Source organism: Falco cherrug, chromosome 14 (assembly GCF_023634085.1).
Source record: "Falco cherrug isolate bFalChe1 chromosome 14, bFalChe1.pri, whole genome shotgun sequence".
NCBI classification, from domain to species: Eukaryota; Metazoa; Chordata; class Aves; order Falconiformes; family Falconidae; genus Falco; species Falco cherrug.
Window position 1 is genome coordinate 20209443 of NC_073710.1, and position 21771 is coordinate 20231213.

A 21771-nucleotide genomic window follows, 5' to 3' on the forward strand; every position below is an offset into this window, starting at 1 on the left:
CCAAACCACTCTGGCCGTGAAAGAGGAGCACTCTGAGCACAAACCGACTGTGCTTCAGGCTTCACCATCGCTAATGAAGAGAAAAGCAACAGCTTCAGCTGCCAAAAAGATCTGCGCTTGCAGAAGTGATGCTTTATTTTTAGGGACTTTGCAAGGCAGAAAGGCAGCGTGGCGCGCACAGCCACTGGGTGGCAATCGCCATCTGGCTCCAGCACCGAGCCAGCACCCCTGGGACCCGCTGAGCATCCCTTCCCTTCACCCCACATGCAAATGCAGGAACATCTGGTAGCGAGGTCTTATAAAGATAGCCCTCAGCTAAGCAAATACAGGAACAGGGACTCAACCAAGCTGTCATGTATTTAAAGCTTTTTTTTTATTATTATTATTTTTTTCAGTGCTCATTTGCCTGTTGTAGTTAGCCCTGCTGCATCTTGCTTGGCTTTATTGCCCGTCTGCAGGCGCTGTGCAACGTGTCGCCCAGCATGGTGGCAGTGTCCCCATCCTGCTGGGGAAAAGTGGCCCTTTGATAAGGGATACTGCCTTTTGAAGGATCTGTATTATCCTTAAGAGCTTCTAGCTCACTCTCCCTGGCTGCTTGGAGCAGGGCCAGGTGTCCCTTGCACAGGATCTGGGCTGCGCCTGGGACTTGGGCTTGCCACTATCCCAGGGGTACCCAGGTGGTACTCAGGGACATTCTCTGAAGTGCAGCCAAGGGGTTTGTGCAATTCCCTCTTGCTCTCTGCAGGCTGGTTTGGGGTTAGGGCTGAGGGGCTGGAAAGGAAACCTGTGGTCTGGGAGACTAGAGCCTGCTTAGGCTGGGAGCTGGAGGCAGACTCACTGTGCTTCTGCCACAGGCTTCCTTTGCAGCCTGGGGTAAATCCTGCCGTGTCCCCTGGCCTCTGTTTGCTGTCTGCACAATGGGGACATCAGCACAACTCTGCTCTGGGGCGGTATTATTCTCCAAGGAGAAGGGTATATCTGAAATACACATAGTGCTTAAGCGGTACTTCCAGCAAGTTTTTTCACGTATACTGCAGAACAGCGTAGTTTAGACCCAAGGACCTGATGATTCAAGTCTATGTACTAAAATGGAGCAAGCAGCAACTTCTGGTTGGGCTGGTTCTACCCAAGTCCCCGCTGCAATTTTCAAAGCTGCTTTACCACCAGCGTTACCCTGAACCACGCTGATAACAAACCTTCAAACACCACCTTCATCCCGGACTTGCAAAAGATGCTTTATCTGGACTGTGGCTCTTGCAGCCCAGGCTGGTTTCGCAGAGCCCCAAGATGTTGGGTGGATGGCCATGGAGGAGACCAGCCCCACGGAGCAGGCACTCTGCCCTGATATGAACACAGCCACCTCTTCCCCTTCTCCCCAAACCACTGCCCGCTGGGAAGGAGGCGATGGGGTAGCATCACTCCGATGCCAATGAGTAAGGCACTGTGCTTCCCCTCTGGTTTTGTGGGGCCAACACCATGACTTGTGATGCTGCGATAGGTCCTGGGGCTCACCACTGCGGTCACCACTGAAGAAATAGCTGCAGTGGTAACAGGCAGAGAAATTGCAGCAAGTGGTGGAGCGAGGAGAACCCAGGCACTGCTACTGCGGAACAGCAAAAGGTACCTGGGACTGGGGCAAGAGCAGAGGAAGGGGCCTGATGAAGAGGGAGAGGTGGGGTGATGGTGCAGGAGCATCTACAGCATCATCAGTGCTTATCCAAAACAAGTTGCCTGGAGGAAAGGGAGGAGACTGGGAGGGAAGGGAGCATGCAAGGAGGAATGGGGAGGAAAGTTGAAGCAAGGGATGAAAAGAGCCAGCTGCAGCATCTGCGCAGCCACCTGCAAGGCTCATCATCCCTGGACTTGGACAGACTCGCCAAATGAGCAGATTATCAACTTGATGCTGCCTGGAGCAGCCAGCGAGGGGGGACCAACACCCTGTTTCAGTTTAAGGAAGGAACCAAAGGCTGCCAGACACTTCTTCTGGGAGGTGATTAATGCAAACATCCTCCAGCATGGTGGCCAGGCTGCTGGCTCATTCTGCAGGCAGTTGGGTTTGCCTTCCAGAAGAGACGCTCCCTGTTGCAGATGGCCCAGCTGCCACCCTCAGCACACAAGGCAAGGCAGAAATCGGCTCAGTGACAGGAGCCCAATTCCAACTCCAAGAACAGCATTAACCGTAAAACCATCTTTTTCTTATTGGATGAAGGCAACAAGTGAAGAATTTACACAGGCGTGGCCTTCCCAGAAGGGGTGAAGCTGATACTTCAGCTCTCCATGTGCCTGAGCACAAATACCCTAATCCAGCCATCAGATTTCTCAAGCTAACCATTAAATAGGAAAATTACTTTACAGCTTACAAGAACTTTGCTTGCTGCCAACATCTGCTCTGCTCCCAAGGCAAGGCTGCCAAAGTTTCCAGGAAACCCTCTCAGACTTTTTTTATTGTATTTATTAAATCTTGTAACTCAGAGCTGGTGGCACATTTTAGGCGAGTGTCTCAGGAGGTTAAAGTCCTGTTTTTAACTATGCAAATGGTCTCACAAGGGTTGGGTGGAAGACATGTTCAGGCATGAAGGTACTTTGTTCTGCTGGTTTTCAGGCATGGATATAGGTATCCAACCACAGGAAGCTGGTGCTTGGGCTTTCCCAACTCAGAAGGCCACCAGGTTGACGGGAGGTGTGTGCAGCTCTGGTTCCTGGCCAGCCTGGCCACCAGATCCTTTCAGTTCACCTCCAGGAGACGTTACCCTAGGTGGCATCAGCTGGTCATGGCTGCAGAGATGGTTTATGGGTTGACAGAAGGTGGTTGCAGTTCTGGTTCCCGGCCAACCTGGCCACCAGATCCTTCCAGTTCAACACCAGATGTTACCCTAGGTGACATCAGCTGGTCATGGCTGCAGAGCTGTTTTACGGGAACCAGGACCTGCGTGCGGCTGAGACACTGTGCCCATGTGGAAGTGAGGGCCCTGCTGCAGTTTCACGCAGGTGGAACCAAGAACAACAGGAGGCACCGACACCGAAAGTCCTGCCTTGGTTTCAATGGTGAACCACATGGCTTTGTTGCATTGTTTTTATTCTTGGCCCAAAAATTACTCCGACCTGGTTATTTCCCCCGAAACCGTTGCGAACGGGTGCTCAGCCAATGGGCGCAGGGCTCTGCGCCCAATATTCCGTTTTTCCCTTTTATGGTCGTAATCTGGCCGCTCTGAGGGAAAAAAAGGTGAGAATGGACTGCACCAAGATGCAGTCGGTTCACTCCACGTGAGAGGTTGTCCCATGACCTGCTTCTGTCAACACACCACGGGGCCAGAAAAGAGGAAAAAACTCATCAGGCAGAAGGGGATGACACTTGTGGGCTCCAAAAAATGGAGCCCCAGCAGGCTTCTGAGTGATGAGACATGAAGAGCAACGGCGGATGTGCCGTCAGACACCCCGAACATCTGTGCTAATGTAAACCAACTAATTAGGGGCCAGGAAAACAGTATTGGGCACCATGACTGATCCTGGTTGTGGTTCTGGGAAGACTGCCAAGGCTTGGCCTTGAGTTGGAGCCATGTTGCTCTTGTTGAACTAGCATGAGAGAAAAATGCTAACAGAGAGACCTCAGTCCAGGAGGTCTTCCTCCTCCCACCAATAATCGTGGGAGCAGATAGACACTGATTTCTGTTCGTGGGTAGTAGACGACATTTACAGACCTCAGCCTCAAAGCCCTTGGGACTGCAACACCCCAAGCCCACATCCATCAATTTATGACTGAACCTTGCTGTGAGGTTCATTTGCAAATTCACGCTGCAGGTCCTAGCTGACATTCAACAGAGTTCAAACCCCACCACCAGGTGCCAACACAAACCTTCCCAGAACTGAAGATGTTTGGATTTTCAGATGTTTTCTCTGAGCCCCTCCTGGTTCCCAGCCAAGTAATTACACATTAGTCTTTGCTCATCTTATCCTGCACTCGTGAGGAGGCAGATAAGGCAGATAACTAACAAGCCATAAAGGAAACCGCTTGCCCACTCTGTCCTTGAGCGTTCTGCCTGGAGGACCTTTAGGAAGCACTAGCTGTTCTCACCAGCGACAGGATTTGCAAATATCAGGTCTTTTCAAGTGGGATGAGCTAGCAGGAACAGTCGTGAAGAATCAGGGACCTAAACACTGATCTCTGATCAGTGCAAGTCACCAGATCCTGACATGAGTGTGTGCATCTCAATCCACCCACCAGCACTTACCGTGCAGCTGCGTGCTCTTGCCTTTCAAAAACTGCAGAATATTTCGCAAGCGGAATCTCTTGTTGTAATTTGCGACTCTTTTTTTAAATTCCACTCTCGGACTGGAAAAGAAACAATTACTGGAAGAGGAAAGAAAAGGTTGCCTGAAGCAGCCCTAGAGCAATGTTTGGCTCCTGTCTCACCTGATCCTTAATCTGGGGCAGCCCTGTAAGATAAATAAGTTCCCAGGGAATGTGTTTATTCTCAGCACCCCAACGTATTTCATTCAAGTGTTTGCTCAGAAGGCAGATTCCTCTGCCAGGTGAGAAAAAAGAGGTAGTATCACTTAAAGAGGATTTAACCGATGTCGAATGTCGTGTTGGGCTCAGGCTGAGTCTTTGTCACATAAAATCCCTGGAGCCAAGGTAGGAAATTTGGCATTAATGAGCAGGGGAAAAGCCTCTGAGTTTCATCCCTCCTAAGGCGGCACAGTCACCCCAAAGCTGTGGAGGAGATCTTGTTTCTCTCGTGCGCTGCTTCTGACAGCCCCGTCATGTAAAATTAGAACATGGGAAGTTTCAGGAACAAATTCTCAAATGTGCTTCAGTTGCAAGAAGAAGAAAAAATTAGTACCACGGGGAAAATTTCCTCCCAGGCTGAAACTCTTGTCTTGACAAATGAAGAGAGAAGTGCCCTGCCGAGTCAGAGGTGTAGAGAGTGAGGAAGGATGGAGGAGACCAAGCATTTAGTCTCCAAAATTCTTGACCCAGACTTTCATGACTCTTTATAGCAAACCGCTTGAGCAATTTCTACTTTCTAATTTCTGCGCATCCGCTCATTAAAGGGATGAAGCGACAGGAGAGGCAGGAACAGAAGGAGCCTTTCTGGGCATCCAAATCAGCCCCAAGACTCATCTGAAAAGCCTGCATAATGTCGCTGTATAAATTCATGAGCCTCTTCCTCTGGGGAGCCGTGCTTTAGTGCCAAAAGATATTGCAGAATTACAGCAATCAGAAAACAATAAAGAGCTTGGGAAAACGCTGATGAGAGAAACTGGAAAAATTAGGGTAGTTAGAAAGACAAATGAGAAGGAATAAAATCCAGGTATTCAATAATTGGTGGGAGGCAGGAGGTAGATTAAGAGTTGTTTTCATGGCTTGTACTCTAAGCACAAGGAGCCATTAGGTGAAAGGAATAGATGGGAAATTAACCCCCACCCCCAAAGGGCAGCACTTTTGCTTGGCAGAGGTAATTAGACGGGGGAGCTCACTGCCACACACCCTTTCAGATGGAGCCACCATCTGAAGAGGTTCACGTGAACAACAAGAATACCATGTGCCACACCATTAGCAGCAATAAAGGCAGCGCTGAAAGGGCTTTCAGAAACCAAGCCTTCCCCCTGCCTCTCTGGCTTTTTTCCTTTAAACATCTGGAAGGAAGCAGCCGCTGGACCACAAGACCAAAGCAAGAAGTCTGATGAAGCCTTGACATTAGCCAAGAGAGACCTCAGCCGTGGTAGGGACTGCTGACACTCGCGTGAGTCTTCCCTCCAAGCCCTGACCCACCATATCCCACAGATATTTAAAATAAACTTCATCATTCATCCCTAAGGATGACCTTAGCTCAACAGATTCCTGGTAATCCAGCATTGTGACAGCTCATTAATGTTTAACTCCGGACGAGGGGGTGTTGCTGCTATCAGTGCACAGGGGAGGTGGTGTTCCCACTCACCCCTGATAAGAGATACCGCATCCTACTATAGGGGTTAAATAATTAGGGGTTAAATAACAGGGACGTGTTATAGTTGATGGAGGTTTATGGCCCAGCTCGCCCACTCCTTTGCCCCAGATGGATATAATCTTATAAAACAAACCATATTCAAGAAGCAAAGCGACAGTGCCTTCTTGCAGAGCTGATTTAACAAGGCCTGAGGGAAGCACAGGTGGTTTCTTACCGCTTTACGATGAGCTGTACAATACTTGTTATTTTTTTCCCCCATAAATCTCCAGCTCCTGGACTCCTGTCGTTACATCAGAATTGTTCCTTTTTTTGAAAAACAAGAACTGCAAAGACTCTCCAAATGGAGAGGCAAAGATGAAAAAGGGTATTTTTGCAAAGATTGTGCTTTTTAACACAAATTTCCTGGGTTCTCTGGGGTCTGACTTGCGGCATTTTGGAACATTTTTATTTTTTTTTGCGTAATTACTAACCCTGGCAAAAGCAAGATAACATGGTGGCCAGCAAGATAAAATAACTGGGAGGATTAATCCTGCCTCTTTAATGCTGCCAAGTTTTATAAACTGCTTGACCTCTGGAAGGCAAGAGCTCGAAAGTGAAAATAAAAGACAAGACAAAGGTCACTTATTCGATGCTGGGTGGGGGCGGAATGCTTGGCTTTCACAAATACTCTCCCAGAAGTTTTATGAATGGCTCATCAGACTTCTTGGCAACTCCCACATCCCCATAAGGCCTCCAGCAGCTGGTGCCAGTCCAGATCCACCGCATGGGGATCCCAGACTGGGAGGGCCAGCTCGGGGGTGTCCCCTGCCCTGCATCACAAGTTGAAAATGAGATTTCCTTTCCATTTCGTTGCAACCCATGAAGCTGAATGAAGTATTTCCAGGGAAAAGGGAATGGCTACAATCTTTCACTTTCATTTCCAGTCTTCCTACCTCTCCCAACGTCAGGAGGTGACATCTGAAGTAGAACAGCCCAAACACTGAGGACCTTGGCATTCAAAGCCGCACTGCAGATGTCCTTCTCTAAACAGTATTTTTAGCTCAGAAGCAGCGTCTCCATCTGTTTCTTCCTCCTTTCCTATAAGTTAAAGAAAAACAGAATTCCTGGAATCTCAGGTCCTGATTCATTTAAGTGACTCGCTAGAAAAAATGGTGAAACACATAAGCCACAGCTGCCTTGCAAGTGGCCATGGCCCACAGTTTTAAATCTCATCATTTTTTGAGTTTTCTTCCTCACTGATCTCACGGTTTGCCTTAATAATAAAGATCAATTTTCTGGCAGCCAGAAGTACCTAGAATTCAAGATCAGATTTTCCCCTCTGTTCCTCCCCTCTCTCCAATCAGCAATGTTTTCCTCTAGGCTAGGAGAAAATGTCACACCAAACATGGTTTCTATCACAGCCTTGCAGGCACGGTGGCCAAAGGGTATGGCTGAAGCAAGGTTTTCTGTATAGGATGATATTTTTTTCTTAGCTCATGAAAAAACCCCACAAGCATCTATAGAGGTGCCTGGTGGTAGTCACAGCATCTGACCCACCTCCTGGAGGGTGCCACCAGGTCTGGCTTGGAGATAGGCTTGTGTGCAAGATGTGCCTTTCTATCAGCTGGTCCAGAGCGGGGCCACCTGACAAGCTTCACCTGCATTTTCAGTGGGTCTTTTTCTGCCATTTGGAAGGTTTCAGACAGAGCTAGTGTTTCCTCAAGCCAAAAAACAAGCTTTAAAATGTCCTTGTCTAAACTCCTCACTTCAGGGCACATGCAGAGAACTGCTGCGAAAGCTGTGGTGCACCAGGGGCACATTCTCTCCACAGCTGGCTTGGGTCAACAAGTGGAAATGCCAAAACATGCAGAGGGAAAAAAGAAATCAATGGGAAGCCCAAAAAGTGTCATGCACCTTGGTGTAGCTGTGCTTAGTGAGGGAACATCCAGCAAGATGCTGAAATTCTGTGTGACTTGGAATTAATTGGCCCTGCTCCTGTTTTGACCTGCACGAGCATCCTTTGATAAGAAGCAGAGATACTGCTTATAGTTCCCTCCCCTGATGCTCTTTAATGGAATTTGGGGTGAGTTTTTTCGACAGGCTTGCTCACTTCTTTCATGGGAGCATCACCCGGGTGAAGCATCACCCCCAAGCAGGACAGAGGCTGAGCAGAGCCGTTTGCTCTCTTGTGAAGGACCTTCACGCATCAGTGGGGTTGTGTTTCCTTTCCTGGGAGGGCAGGCGAGCCGATGCCAAGTGCAAAGCAATGGTATTGCACAACACCGGGACAACGCCGCTTCCAACCGTCAGGGCTGCGAAGCAGCAGCGGTGGGAGGAGAGGACGTGCAAGCTGAAGCCTTTTGCGGCCCCCGGGGTCTTTTTATACTTTTAGAGAAGTTGGGCTCATCCTAAGTTCCTCTCCCACAGATTGTTCCTGTTGTTGCTGCTCTGACCCTGCAGATCATGTGGCTTGGTGTGACCTGGACGCAGCAGAGCTGGGCGCCGGGAGCTCAGGGTGCCCCCCCGCCCTGATGCTGGGGGATGGCAGGGATGGCGGGGACAGAGGTCCCTCTAGCTCCAGCAGCTGGGTGCTTTTGCCTAGTTGCCATCCTTCTCACTCTCGGTCCATCCCTTTAGGGAACTCGGTCCCCCTTTAACTTTCTAAATATGGAGTGCTCTCTGTTCCTCTGCCAGCTACCTTGGCAGCCATGCCAGGGAGCGACACTGGCTCCAGGACCCCAAACAGCTGTGTGCAGGCAGAGAAAAGAGATCTCCTTTCAAGGGGGCATCCCTGGAACATGTTTGGCATGAAGGGCAGGGTCATGTATAAAGGTGAAGCTTTCCCACCCAGCTGCTGGGTTTCCTTCAGCTTTTACGCACTGCGTCCTGGCTGAGTTCAAACTCCCTGTTGTTTGGATGGAATAAACCATCAATTATACGTGAGACTGGGTTTGCTCGAGGGCTCGGCCAGGAAAGCAAGCTGCAGCCCTGCTTTATCGTGTGCCTGGACACAACCACCCAGCCAAATTCATCCACTCTTGGCCACGCAGCTGCTGCAGCGGACACCAAGTTGGGGGCAGACAGGGATGGCACCCGCGTCCCCTCCTCCTTGCTCCCAGGAACACACCCAGAGCCAGGCTGGCACTGAAGAGCTTTAAAACCCAGTGCCAGGACAGTTGGAGGCATCGCTGTGAAGCAGGCTGTTAAACAGTCAATTAGGCAGCTCGTTGGGATGGGCCTGCGGCAGCAGCTCCCCACGATGCTCTGTTCTTTTCGGAGCTGCTGAGCTCCAATGCGCACTCAGGTGCTTTCTCCAAGGCTGCCAGTACCTGTGGGCAGTGGTGGGTCCTGTTCCCCTCACCTGTCCTGCCAGCTCCCAGGAGCAAGGGGTGGATTTTAGTACAAAAATCTATTTTTTCAAAGGGAAAAAACCCAAAGAGGGAAGCATCCACTTGGCGACGCAATGGAAGCCCTCAGCTTCCCCAGAGAGTTGACCCGAGTCTGTGTCCTACAAACATAGGTGCAAACCAGCCCACTCCAGAGAGTATTTTAAATTATTTGTGCCAGTGACTCGTTCCTGAATTAACTGTATTGATTCACAGCACAGTCTCTGCTGCAAACCCTCTGTGGAGGGAGCAGCCAGTGAGTCAAACGAGCAAACAGCTTGCACAGTTGTATAAGAAACAGGATGGTGAATAATAGCGAGACTCTGACCATCACATTTATGGCTGGAACACATGGGGAAGGGGATCAAGGTGTGCAGGGAGCACGGAGAGAGTGGGGACAGAGCCAAACCAGCCCTGAACCGTGCAGAAAAATCTGCAGCAAGAGGTGGGGGAGCTTGTTTTCTCCATCTCCCAAACTGAGCCAAAAGAGCTGGTGATGAAAATGCTCTTGCCCAGTGCATGCCCCAGCTCTGCTTCTGTGGCTGCAGAAGGCAGCAGGCACTGTGAGCCCCAGCCAGGATCAGGCACTTATGTCAACAGCAAGGTTGTTAAAGCTGTATGAATTTATGACAGCAAAAAACCTCACGGAAAATCATGAAATCATAGGTTTCCAGGTTCAGAGCAAGGGTCAGGGAGATGGGTCCTACGGGACTCCTTGCAGAGCGGGGGTTGCACTGAGCCTTTGCAGAAAGAGCAGAGCTGCATCCCCGGCTGGTGAGAGCCCTCCTTCACCAGGCTTTGGCTCCACTTTCTCTACGTTCCCCCTCCAGTGACACTTGGTATGCCTGTCTAGTTTTTGCAGGCCCTTCAGCCCTTCCAACGGTGAAAGAGCAGTGATGATTTTGGGGAAGTGGTTTTTCAGAGCCCTAAAACTTTCTCTGGAGAGAGGAGCACCCTGAGGCAGGGCTCCTGGCTATCACCGTGCACCGCCGGTGAGGTTGGATGTGGCCACGGCAGCTCTGCCTGCAGCAGGATGAAGCAGAAGGGCTTCTAAATTCCCTGTTTTCCACCTTTTGAGGACACAGGCTCACAGGGAGCACAGCTTCTCCATCCATGTTCCTGCCTTCACATTTCCTGAGGTGCACAACCCTGGCAGGGACATGAGGTCTCACTTGCTCCCATCCTGGAGAGCATCCATCATCGCTCTCCCAGGCTGCAAAACAGGGCTGGTGCTGGGGAGCAGGTGGCACCATCTCCATTAACTGGGGCTGATGCCCAATACTGGGCTCCTCCATCACTCAGGGCCACGGAAAATCCCACCTGCTCTTTTTCTTTTTTTTTCTTTAACAACTTAGCATGTGGTTTTCACAGTGACTCTGAGCAGCCCTGCGAGCAAAGCCAAGTTCATGTCAGACTCTGTTTTTAGTCAATCAGCCCTAATTAACGCTGACTGTAATGATTTTCAATGGCTGTGGATTCTTCCTGTTCATACGTAAGGATATTTCCACTGTTCACTTTCCAGGCTGTGGTTGTTATTTCTAGCGAGATATTTTCCCCTGTGATCCTCATACACATTTTCCAGAAGGATTTGAAACTCCTAATTTCAGAGATTGCCTTTGTTTGCTTAAAAGTCATCTTTTTCTTTTTGCGAGACATGCTGTTAGATTTATTGCAAACAGAAAAGCATCTTCTTCAATGCCAGCTACTAAGAATAAGCAGCTAAAAAGAAATCCATACACTGAACAAGCCACTCTTATCTAGCCCTGTATTTTAGTAACATTGGGATTAGTGTATTTGAATTTTGATAATACATGAGAAAAGTTTGTAGCAGTAAAATAATTCCCAGACTCCCTATAGGATTCTTGGTACAAACAATCACACTTTAAATGATCCAGAGAGTTGTTTTGGGGGTGGAATTTCAAAAAATCCACAAAGAGAAATGTTTTCAGCCCCTTGAAGTACAGAGGAAATATTGAATATAAGCAGAGGGAGCGGTTTGGCTGGGTAAGTGCACAGCACTAGGGAATGCACAGTTCATGGCAAACATAAAGAAATCCATGCTGGATTGTCCATATGCCTTAATGGTTCATATAAATAGATGAAACTTCACTGGCTTTGTTATTGGTGAGCTTAATCTTGTCTCAAGGAGTGTTTGGTGTCTACAGAAGGTTTATGTATATTGCTTATTAGAGCACGGGTGATTTAACAAGCTTATCATAACCTAGAGGGGGGTTGTTATAGAATTGATACTGTGCTATAGCTGGATATATGGCCCCACGGTGCGGGTCCCACGGCAAGACCAGCAGACAGATTGTGATGGTGCCAAATGACCATCGCCAAGCGCACAGGGCGATGTTCCAGCTCTGATCTTTATGGGTCTGCCAGAGCCACGGGCAGGGATGACACAAGAGCGTCCAGCTTCAGCCCCAGGCTGGCTTTGCTGGGACCAGTGCGGAGAGCTGCTCTGTGCAGACAAACAGACACCCTGGCAGGGACCCCACACCATCCATGGGATTTGCATTCTATCCCAGCCCTGCATCCCACGTCAGGGAGCAGCACAGCTCCCCGTGCTCCTCTGGCTGCATCTCCCCTCTGCTGTGCCCACATGCAGCCCTCCCCAGTGCCATGGGTGAGGCGAAAAGACACAGCAAAGCAAACCTGGAACCGCAGCTCAGCGGCACGTGGTGCCAAATTACCCCACCGCCTGCCCGCTGAACCAGCACCACTGCCGTGAGCAGCCCTCGCCTTTGTCCTGGCCGGGAAACCGGTCGGAAAATGAAAAATAAGTTTCCCTAACCAACAAAAATACTGCGGTGAGGCTGATTATTTTAGGTGATAGCTCCAGCCAAGCAGAACCAGGACTGGGCTGTCCCCCGCCTTTGAGCAGCACCCGCTGTTCTCTCACCCTTCTCTAGCGTGTTTCCTGCCATCACCCAGCCCCGGTGATTTCTGGGATGGATTTTGCAATTAATCCCCAGCTGGGTGAGATGAGAGAGGGGCCAACGTTGTGCCCAAACCCCATGCCAGCACCCCACGTCATGCCCCAGCTCCCCATCAGGGTCCACTAGGAAGGATGCAGCAGATCAGTACAAGGTGTTGCATGCAAGCGTAGCTAGAAAAGGGCTTTACTTCTGTACAAGCTCCATTATTTCAATGGAAAGCTCTTTCTTTCCCCTGCTGTGGCATCTCGCGTGCAAGAAGCCATGGTGAAGCCCTTTCTTGGGAAAGCTGTGGCTCTGGGGGGATTTTGCAGAGCAGGCAGCCAGCACAAGGCTCTCCCTGCAGAGGCAGGGAATGGGGAAATGCTCCTGAGATGCTGCACTGAAAGGTTGAGCTGTTTTTAATTTTTTTATTATTATTATTATTGGGGGTTTTTTTTGGTTTCGCACTACCTTGTGGATTTTATGGGAACTCATGGGAGTATTTTAGTGCGGAGCATTTTCATTAAGGAACAAGAATCCTGTTTTCTTACAGATCTTCCTCATCACCCAAACCCAAAGGGAAGCAAGAAAATTATTACCCAGGAGACAGTAAAAGCAGGTCTTCCTAAACACAAGGTTCTCAGCTTGCTGCTCCTTGCACAGGCTGTAAGCAGCAAGGACAAGCCCCTGGGTCCTTTGCAGAAAAGATGTGGTAAAGGCTGTGATGCTCCAGGGTCTGCTGCCCAGAGCAGCATCTTTGAGCGTCCTCTGGGCCAGAAAATGAGATTTTGTACATGGGAAAAGGCCCACAATCTCTGTAAGCCATCCCTGCGACATACTTCACATTTCCTAATTGCCTTTTTGCAGAGGTTATTATTGAGTAATGCCTATTTTGTTGAAAAATTGCACCATAAACAGCCAACAGGGAAGGAAATAAATAATTGCTAATAAATGTCAAAGTAGATTAGCAAACCAGAAAGGCCAAGAAAGAACAACTTTTTTTTTTTTTTTTTTTCTTTGGAAAATAACTGTGGGATTCTCGCAAAGATTGTATTTAATGAAAACTATTCCAGTACCTTCCAGGGGAGTTAATGCTTTGTCATTTCCTCAGACCGAGTTAAAATGCTGTCTGACTCCTCCGCAGTCTGCAGCAAGCCTGGAAAACAGCCTTTTCTTCTGTAAGACAAGGAAAAGAAGTAAAAAACTGATGAGTTTCTTCTGAGCATATCAGGAGCTCAGACTACTGCATGCAAAGGGCTCTACCAGGCTCCAGTGTTGGGAAATTTTGTAAATTTGGGGTCTTTATTAGATCTCCAGAGTCTGAAATTACATGTGTATCTCACTGATATTTAGTTAAAAATCTCCAGAGTCTGAAACTACATGTGTATCTCACTGATATTTAGTTAAAAAATATGCTTCCAGGTCCCCTCACAGCAAAGCAAAGCAGGGGAAAATAGAATTTACGACCTTAAATAAACTGTAGAATAATATATAAATAAAGATCAAAATAAGAACAAAACAAATAAAGATGAAAAAGCTGTTACCTCACAGCCAGTCAGTGTTTGGGAGTTTTCTGTACCTCTGACACCCCGAGCTGTGCATCCCCAGCCTGGCCCTTTCTGCAAAGAGATGCAAGGCTTCATTTGGCCAACACAACCCTTGCGCTGCCCCTTTGATTTAAAGACTCATTAACATCGGCGCAAAGCTGCGCTTTCCAGCCTGACTGCTGAGAGCTGTAAAAGTGACTTATGGACAAGGGGGAAAGGCAGAAAGAGAGAAGAAACCGCACCCAGCTCTGCCCATGGACCCACCAGCACAACCCCGCTCCCCTTCCCAGGTTGTTACCCTTGCTGAGAAAGGACTGGTGCCTCCGGTTTCTGCAATGACCTCAGCTTTCAAAGTTCAGAAAGCTGGGTGTTTTTTTAATATTATGCAAAGAAACGGCCCAACATGAGCTACTTCAGCACAAATCCTGGGCAATTTTTTTTCCTTTTCATTTTCTCCTCTTTACTCAGCAGAAACCCATATTTCCTTGCTCTTGCACAGAAGAAATAAAAACCTCAAGAGCATAGAGGATGCAGAAATTAATAGCTAACCCTTCTCTCTCATTCCTCGTGGCTCCCCTAACTACTCCAGCTCAACTTGTGGTTGAGATTACAGTGATAAATCACAAGCTGCTCTTTGAAATAACAGCTCTGATTTCACCCAGTGCAAGGAAGGAGAAGGACCAGCGGTTTGTGCAAGGCTGGTGGGGACAGGGCTGCGATGGTCTCCCCTGAGCTCGGTGGTGGGTTGAGGGGACCTGGACAGGACCACACACCTTCAGGAATGCCACTCGTGGCCCATGGCTGGAAACATCAGAGAAAGATTTGCCCCTGCTCCAGCTGCCGTCCTTATAAAAGGGTGAAGGGCTTGAGCATCCTCTGGGGCAGGATGGGGCTCAGCTGATTTGCACAGACTCTGTCAGGCATGCGTGCAGCTACAGGGGGATTCTGGGCTGCATGCAAGCCTACACCAGCTGGACGAAGCAAGGGAGCCAAACCTCCAGTTTTTCATCCCCCAAAGAAAATTTGTGTGTACGACAAAGGTTTAGCACCTCTGGTCCCCAAGAAGGCAGCCCCTTGCATGGGTGGTGACTCCAGACAGCAAGCACGGGTGATGCACGGAGGTGATGGTGATAGCCCACTAAGTCCATGCACAAGATCTACCAGGCTCCCACGTTTCTCCTGCTGAGCCCTTCTGAGCAGAAATAAGCCCTTCGACACACTCAGCTCTTCCGCTAACCCGGACCGAGTTTCACCTTATGTTTCGGGATCTTCTGAAACGCACACCGCACCCCTATTTTTAGCCTGTCCTCTCGGTCCCAGCTGCTCTGGCTGTGAGACCCTCACAAGACGCCTGGGGCCAGGCGGTGTTTGTAGGTATTTTTAGCCGTGTCCATCTGTGTTGGGCCGGGCTGGGCAAAGGTGCGTGTGGTTTGAGCATCTGCAAGTGAGACCGGCTGGGCAGGGAGAGCAGAAACGGCTCCAGTGCTTTTTGGCCATGGCCGGCAGAAAATGTGGAAGTGGCTCCTCCATCCTGGGGTCGGGGAGGGTTAAATAAAGAAAAGAGCCGCTATGGCCGGTGTGTCTTTTTGGGTGCAGCTGAGACCAAGCTCACCGGCGGGATGTGGCTGTGCAGAAGTGGGGATCAGCCCTGTGCCCAAACCCATCCGTGCAAAGCCCTAACAGGGCGGAGGGTGAGGATAAGGGGAGGCTTCTCCTCTCCTGTATCACCCATGTGTCTCCTCCTGCACCTCCTGGCCCTGCCACAGAAACCTCAGCATCACTGTTGCATTGCCCAATGCCACCAGGGGTGCTGGGGCTCACCCCCTATCTTTGCTCTCCCAAGGGGCACCCATGGGAGATGCACAGCCCCGCAGAGCCAATGGCCCCAGCGCTTCCTCTTTCTCAGAATAAAGCATGATGTTTCTCCAAAAACACCACCACCAACAACAAAAAACAGACCCAAGGAAGCAAAGCTGGAACTTTTACTTTTTTTGTGCCTTTTTAAGTGAGTTTTACTACTTTTCAGGTAGGATTTGGGAAGTAGGTTTGGTAGCTTTCAACTTCATGTTTTCACTTTTTAAAGTCTGCAGCGGTGACTAATATCTGCCTGCCTGTATCACACTACCTTGCCTTGGAAATACCCACCAGTACATGGAAAATAAAAAAAACCATCTCCAGAGGAGTCTCTGATTTCCCTGAAGGCCTTACCAGAGTCCCTGGGGGCCAGTGGGGGCTGGGAGCCCGTGGGGTGGGTGCAAGGCAGCCCTCACCCTCCTCTGATGCTGGCAGGGACCTGAAGCACTTCGCCAGGGGTGGTGGCCAAGGCCAGCAGTGATGCCTCCAGGTGTGGACCTGAGCAGTAGCCACCTGACCTCGCGACGCCGCTTCCCCATCATCACCCAAACCTCCAGGGGGACATGGAGCTGCTCGGGACTTTAGCCCCAGCTGGGTGATGTGGGTTGCAGCCTGGCATTACCTTCACCATCATTGACCCAGCGATGCCCATGAGGTCCTTGGTGCATGCTTAACCTGGTTAAGCTGGTTGCTTCACCTGGTTAACCATGTTAAGCTGGTTGCTTAACACTGTGGGGATTAGGGCTGCATTTTTGTCATTGCCTCTCTCCCACCAAGGGCTGGATTGCTCACTAGTGGCAAAAATATAGCTGGAGAGGAAATCGAGTGTTTGCAGCCTCCTCCGTCCGCCTGCGTGCATAGCACCCCTGTTTGCATGAGTGAGATGGGAGGCAGAGGAGATATTAAAAAGGGAAACTGGGTATCAGCTCCAGGACGTACGCTCTCATCAGATGCATGCTAAGAATGATCAAAGTGTTCGTGTACCTTTGTCCTTTTGAAATTCAGCATGAAAAGTAAAGGCAACTTTGATTTGATTTCTCTTCAATTCTGCAAGTTTCAAACTCTGCCCGTCCCCAACAAAACTCAAAAAGGCAGTTTTCCCAAACTCTTTGGGCCTGAAGGAGATAAAAGTGCTTTGATGGAAGGGAGCTGGCATTCCAGCTGTGATGCTGCCTGCTGGGAGTGTGGGTTCCCTCAGCCTGACCCTGGGATGCTGCAGGTGGCCGTGTCCCATGTACCTGCAGCCCCAGCTTGCTGGGCACAGGTGCGGGAGACAAGCTTGGGGACAGCAGGACCCATCCATGTGCAGAGGGACATGTTTAATAGAGTTAGTCATTAATGAAGGAGCTCCCCTTGCATTCCACACTTTGCTTATTCCATAAATACTGTGCCAGACAAGCTGCAGGGCTGGGGAGAAGGGATTTTTCTGCCATACTGAGTACGCCAGTGGACGAGAGATGTATTTCCTTTTGACTGCTGTTATTAACACCATTAGACTTCTCATCCATTTTTTCCCCCTCACTATTTTTTGGTACAGGAGGCTGCAGGGTGGGATGGTGCATTAACCCCTGTGCTCCTGCCTCATCCTTGTACCTGCAGCGGGGTAGTGAGGCAGAGCCGGGTAACCCCTTAGGGCAAAAGGGCATTTTACAGAGATAAACATTATAAAGGAGGGAGAAAACCAGGTCAGAGATGAATCCATGCCTCAGGGGGTTTGCAAAATAGCTGGAAATCTCACAAGGCCAAGCTGTGTCTCATGAGATTTCTGATACTTCCCACTTCTGGCTGGGCCAGAAATACCGCAAGAACAACGCTGCATCATCATTCTCAGCGCTGGCTTTGCTCTTCCCACACTCCTGGCAGGGATTATCCTCCCAAACATCCTCCGGGCTATGGTTCCACTGGCGCTGGCTGCAGCTCCCAGGGTAGCACTGCTGAACAGCACCCAGCGCAGACGGCGTCCGGCTCTTCCTTGAAGACCCGTGCATCAAGAAGAAAGATATTTTTGGTCAAGACATCAAATGACTCATTTGTGGATCCGAAGAACTATTTCAGGACAGAGCATGCGCCTCCCCGGTGTGGTCCCATACCGATGTTTGCAGCCGAGGGCTTGCTGGGGATCTTACACTACCCTGGGGTAGGTGGGTGCAGGAGGGATGTTGCACCCCCAGGCCCCCAGATCCCCCCGGATTACGAACCCCAGAGACCGCCAGTGGCCAGGGATGTTGTGCAATCCCACTGCACACGTTTCAGTTCGGTCCTTACCCTTTCCGCCCTCCGGCCGGGTTTGTTATACAGAGGAAGCTTGTTAGGAGCCTCGACAAACAGACAGGAAACCGAGTCTTTCACTGCGCGTACACATTGTCTGCCTGGGGCTAATTTTGAACATAAAAAGACCTTATTTATTTCTTTTATTTATAAATCGTGAGCCTTGCACTTTGAAGACAAGCACACGCTCTTGTGGGGCTAGGAAGTGTACAGAAGGGGGCAAGGGGAAGAGCAGGCGGTGCGGCGCGGTATGAAACCCAGCTCCGGTGTGCGGGGTGAGGTCAGGGCAGGTGGGAGGCTGTGTGATACAGCATGGAGTGATGTCCATGCCATAATGGCTGGCAGAGACAGGGCAAACACCAGGGCTCTGCCCGGGCAGCTCTGCGTGACCAGTCTTGGGGTGGAGACCCCAGCCTGCTTGGGGTGCCGTGCAATTATTTTGCAGGTGTCCCTGCTGTATGCAATGGCACAGGGCGAGCTTCAGCGCTCCCTCCAAACTGGGGACCCCCGGAGCCACCTGCTAAGGAGTTCTGCAGCAAGCCGATGCATTGCAATTCCAAAGCCCAGGCTGCCCTCTCTTCTCCGAGCTTCTCTAAGTTCCCTGGGAGCAGAGGGACTGGCAGTGGGACACTGCCACAGGTGCAGCTTGGCCCAGCTGACGTGTTGCACCAACCCAACTGAGCAGGGACAATTTAGCCAGCTGGTCATGGTGAGGTCCCCAGAGCCCCTGGGGGTGCCGGGGGTGCCCTTACCATTGGAAATAGTCATTGAATACTTGATCGCTGCTAAATTCTTTTGAGGTTACCACCGGGGAGAGGGTGAGCTGCTGCTGGAAGTGCCCCAAAGCCAGGCAGCCTCCCAGGAGAATGGAGATCTCCAGGCAGCATGCAGGGCTGAACAAGCAAGACGAGGGTCCCTTTGGGGTCCATACAGCCTCGGGGAGGGGGCAGCACATGCGGGAGCCCGGCACACACCGAGGCCACAGGATGCTCTTGGCTTTCTGAGCAAAGAGCTTGCAGGTGCTTCCTCACCGGGAGCCCCTCGAAGCCCACGGGAGCTCAGGGGCCAGAAATAACAGCAGGGCAGGTACGAGTTGCAAGCATAGCATCAGCATGGAGCATAGCAACGGCATCAGGCTGGGTGACAGCCTGGGGAAAGGAGGAGGAGAGATGTCTGCACAGCGAGCCCTGGGGGTTTGCAGCTCTGTTTGCTAAGGCATGGGATGCAGGTGATGGCATCTGTGCCTCTGCCTCTGCGCCTCAGCTCTACCTGATTTCAGCAGCCTCAAAAATTCCTGCAAACCTCTTTGAAATAGCAAATGTAACAATAGCAGCGACAAAGGAGAGGCCAAAGCACATGCTCAACCCCAAGACTAGACACCAGTGAATCCACACATGAGGAAAAGAGGTTTGACAAGCTCGCAGGGCTTTTTGACCTCCGAGGTCTCGCTGCCATCCCTGAGAAAGACAAAGCAAACGGGGGGGGGGTGGGTTTGGGTCGAGCAGAGCACTGACAGGAAAGCAGCTCACACCCAGCTTCTCTCTCGACGAGATGTAAATGAGCCCCGTCACCCAGCCCCGCGCCAACCCCGTCACATCAGTCACCAGGTCTCACCGAGTCACTTTTTGTGCCAGAATTTCTGGGAGGAAATTTTTGAAGCAGGGACACCCCCAGGCTCAGCATCCTGAAGTGGGAAACCAAAGAGCTGCAATCTCGGTAAGAGCAGCACGATGCAGATTAATTAATTCCTGGCAGAGGCCAAAGTCCACATTCAGACCCAAGGCCCATTTTGTCGTCAAATGGCTCTCATCCCAGGAATGTGGCTCATCCCAGCAGGAAAAGTCCTCCCTGCCTCTTTAGGGAGCTTCAGACAAGCAAAATAAATATTTATTTTGTGAATTTTGCTTTTCTGTGCATGTGGGTTTTTGTGCACCGGAGCTCATTTGTTTAATTTTTATCTATTTGCTTTTCAAAGTTTGGTCTTAAGCCAGGATCCTTCTTCAGGTCTAAATACAGGAGGAGGCTGTAACAAAAGCACACAATAAATAGCTGCAAAAAGGGCAAGGGTTGCAGGACAGGGAGGTTTTCTCACAGCTTGTTTCAGTGAAACTCCAGGTTTTGCCTGCATATAAAACTGAGAGTAGCTCTTAGCATCAGGGGGAAGGGGCTGGGGATTTTTTTTTTTTTTCAGGTTTGTGGATTTTCAAAGCTTAAGCACTCATCTTTTGAAGGCAGCTGGACTATTTCAGAGCCAGCTGAAATAGTGGCACCTACAGCCTCAGAAGCTGAAGTGGGTGATGGAAAGATGCTGGTTTTGGGGAGAATTGGGTCTGTCCCAAATCCACCTGGAGAAAAACTGATTGAGTGTGCAAGGCAGCAGGGCCAGCTGAAAATAGCTCTGACTCTGCCAGCCTCCTCTTCTGGCCAAAAACCCAATAAAATGGCTAAAATTGCAGAAACATAAGGAATAGGAGGGGTATGATGGACTCAAAAATATTTCTCATCTCAAGACAAAACAGAGGTGTGCTAAAGTCAGCTCAGACTGGGGTCATGGGTAGAGCGATGGGTCTGTGGGTCACCAAGGGCACGATTCCCGGAAAGCCAGGATTACCATGTCACACCTAGCTGATGGCTCAGGCTGGATGTGAACATTTACAATATGGCAATAAAAGGGAAAACAAACATTACGATTCATTCCCGTCTTCCTATTTTAAGATCTGGTCCTGCCCTGAACATCAGGTCACCACTCTGGTAAGCCCTCAGCGTTCATCAGTGATGGCCACACAAAGTGAAAGTGAATTATTAAAATTCTCTGGGCTCATATCCAACCTTACCTGCACTGATCGTCATCTGGGGATGGTGAGGCATGTGATATCTCACGGACCGGGTTGTGACGCATCAGGCCCCGCTGAATAACTCCTGGTTGTTCAGAGATGAGTGAAATCATCGTGGTGCAAGGCAGTAACAGATGTGAGCAGCCCCAGATAATTCAGCCTTCAGCAAATAAACCTTCACGCACAGGCAAGGTCTTTGTTGGCCTTGCACTAGGGGTTGAAGCTGTTGTGCAAAAAAATGCTCCATAGGCTTCAGTCATCATTTCTAGCATTTCTGTCATTTCTTACTTTACAAAGAGGCTGCTATGAACTATATTAGTTTCATAAAAGTTAGGGTGAAATCCTCAGTTTTCCCACATCGTGCTTACGTGTTTAAACTACTCGAGAGCCAGAGCTGGGAGGGAGGACCAGAAAAGACACAGCAGCCCATGCAGCGACAAGTACAGCACCCCCTTTTCCTCCAGCAGCTCTAACTGATGTTGTCACTTTACTAGAAATACAAAAGAATTTCTGAATGTGGCAAAACTGAGGCAAGGTTTTGCTTTCACGCTCCTGCTTTCACACCAAGGGCTGCAAACCTGCCGCCTTAGACCTCTGCATTGGAAGGCAGTTTTAGACTCACAGCAATAAAAGCTCCAAGCTAAGACGGGTGCTAGCAAACCAGCCCGGACAGACACCTGCTTGCCTGCCTGCTGCTCAAAACCCTCCTGCAATGACATCTCTCAGCTCTGTGGCTCATCCTTGGGGTAAGAAGAAGCTTCACCCAGAAAGGCTGATAGAGGAAAAATTAAGAAGATGGTCTCCTCCATTCACAGCCACCCCGGAGCACACGTTCCAGTGCTTTTTGTAACACCCCAAACCATTGCCCTCCTTGAAAACCGATTTCCCCGGAGCCATCGGTACTCTACATTTCATCAGAGAACACACACAGCTCCCAGGCAGAAGGGCTGCAGAGCCAGAGGAAGGGGTTTCCAGGGGGTGGCTAATAGCAGTCCCAGAGGGCTCGCACTGATCCTGCCCTGCTCCACGCCATG

General features: G+C 50.1%; 1 long non-coding RNA gene across 5 annotated transcripts; it reads right to left on the minus strand.

Annotated features, from left to right (window-relative positions):
- Positions 1-36: 36 nt before the first annotated feature.
- Positions 37-20725, minus strand: LOC114015508 (uncharacterized). 5 transcript variants are annotated; one of them, XR_003559485.2, is made up of 4 exons: positions 13779-20725; positions 13311-13410; positions 6163-7025; positions 37-4330 (listed from the first exon to the last, which is right to left on the minus strand). It is a non-coding gene; the product is annotated as an uncharacterized LOC114015508 (long non-coding RNA). The 5 variants fall into 5 exon arrangements; XR_003559486.2 differs by having other exon boundaries at positions 37-3290; positions 4230-7025; XR_008735085.1 differs by having other exon boundaries at positions 37-6271; positions 6881-7025; positions 13779-20721.
- Between the last annotated feature and the right edge of the window lie 1046 nt (positions 20726-21771).